The 1,833-nt window shown below is 62.7% G+C and overlaps 1 non-coding gene across 1 annotated transcript in view; it reads right to left on the bottom strand.

The window, feature by feature from the left end:
* Positions 1–114, bottom strand: part of LOC142793714 (5.8S ribosomal RNA) — a 153-nt gene extending 39 nt beyond the window's left edge. The window contains exon 1 of the ribosomal RNA XR_012891766.1: positions 1–114. This exon is cut by the window's left edge and continues 39 nt beyond it. This is a non-coding gene — a ribosomal RNA (5.8S ribosomal RNA).
* Positions 115–1,833: the final 1,719 nt, after the last annotated feature.

Here is a 1,833-nt window from a genome sequence, read left to right as displayed (position 1 = left end):
CGCAATGTGCGTTCAAAGAATCAGTGCTCAGTGTGTCCTGCAATTCACACCAAGTCTCGCAGCTGGCTGCGTTCTTCATCGACCCGAGAACCGAGTGATCCACCGCTTAGAGTCGTGAAAAAGTGTTTGTTCAATTCCGTACAGTCAAAACCAAACGTTTCTGGCACTCGGCCAAACAGTGGCCAAGAAGGGCGCTTTTCAGCGCACGCTTGGACTCCAAAACTCTGCCGCGCCTTTTTCGGCTGCCGCAAATCGAGCAAACGGTGTGTTTCGGACGGCGTTTCGCTTTCGCTACTTGCGAGTGCTTTCGTGGTCCACCCCTCTATAAATACTCGGGAGGCGTCGAAGCCGGTTCTCCAAGCCGGACCCGTAGGTATCGTTGTGTGCTCGCTCTCATTGGCCCGCCTAACCAGAAAATGCCTGCGGTACACCCATTTGGATAAGAGTGCACGCAGATGCGGGCCTCGACGGCTACACATTTCCTCGGGCGGCCGCCTCCCGGCCTCCGTGGAGCGCGGGATGCACGGTCCCATCGACAAGCCTCTCCCGTTTTTACCGTGGCGTCGCGGTTCACCACGGCAGGCGGGTCGGTCTCCTCCGCATAAAAAGGGGGACCCCCGCTTTTTGTTCCACGAAATCGCACAAGCTTTTTTCGCATCCACGGTTTGCCACCGCACACCAAAATGCCGATCCGGCTGCCTACTTTAGCCAACAGGTGGAGCCAGGCGCGCCGTACTTGCGCGGCACTTCCCACGTCCACCGAAGTCGGTGCCAAGGACCACTTTCGGCGCCGGAGCCGCGTACGAGCCTACTCGAGGCGGAAGAACGAAGCCAGCAAGGGCCTGGCCGCAAGTGCGTTCAATTGTCGGGACGTCCAAGTCCCTCGTTCTTCCGTGCTTCCTCTTTCGGCAAGTCGTTGCGGCACCTTCCCAAAGCGCGCAGACCCGCTAATCGCGACGAGCGCGACGTGGCCGTGCCGCCTTTCCCTCGGCAGCAAGCAAAACGCCTGGCAACGTCGACGCTCCCCTAACCGCGATCTCGCACCGTGTTTCGTGTGGCGAATTCAAAAGCCGGCCGGCGCTGCTGCAACCATTACGGTCGGTACGCATACGCCGCGGAGGGCGGGACGGTCATCGGAGCGTGCGGTTCCTCCATCGAGTACTGCGCACCTCGGCCGTCGCATCGCCGTGCCATGACCGGCCGCGCGTCAACGCGAACCGGTGCCAGCGAGATCCCTCGCCTGCAAGAACCGACCGGCAGCCTCCGTCACCCGAGGACGCGGAGGCGCTTGCCGCGGACGGCGGGACGGTATGCACTGGTGCACAGCGGACCCGTCACATCGCCAGTTCCTTGACCGACCGCCGACGCTTGTGCCGTTCCTCTCGTACTTGGCAGTCGCCGCGCGATTGTCGGGTCTCGTTCTTGCACGCTCGAACGGTCGGGAGGGCACTCGGCTGGCGTTTCGGGAACGCGCAGCCTCGCCTTCTACCGACGTAACCACGACTCGCCGTTCGCGCTCCGCCGCTCCTGTTTACAGTACTAGGCGGTCCCGCAGCGGTCGGGTCGCGCATTTCGAGCGCTTCGAGCCACGGTGCAGTGGCGGGTCGAAAGCCGACCTATGAGTGCGTTGCGCCGTTTGTACCCGCGTCCGCCACCTGGCCGACCGTCCAAGGTCGCGGTGTTGGCGTCCGCTGGGCGCAACAATTTGTCACGGGGTGCCGCTCCACATTCAGGCAGCCCCGTGGGGAAAAGCCGACCCCGCGTCCAAACGGGGTCAGCGGCAGAAAGTGTCGGGCGCAGACGCAGCTGAGGCGCTCACCCTTCACAATCCGT

Source organism: Rhipicephalus microplus, unplaced genomic scaffold (assembly GCF_043290135.1).
Source record: "Rhipicephalus microplus isolate Deutch F79 unplaced genomic scaffold, USDA_Rmic scaffold_324, whole genome shotgun sequence".
Classification (NCBI taxonomy): domain Eukaryota; kingdom Metazoa; phylum Arthropoda; class Arachnida; order Ixodida; family Ixodidae; genus Rhipicephalus; species Rhipicephalus microplus.
This window is presented reverse-complemented; position numbering and strand designations above follow the sequence as displayed.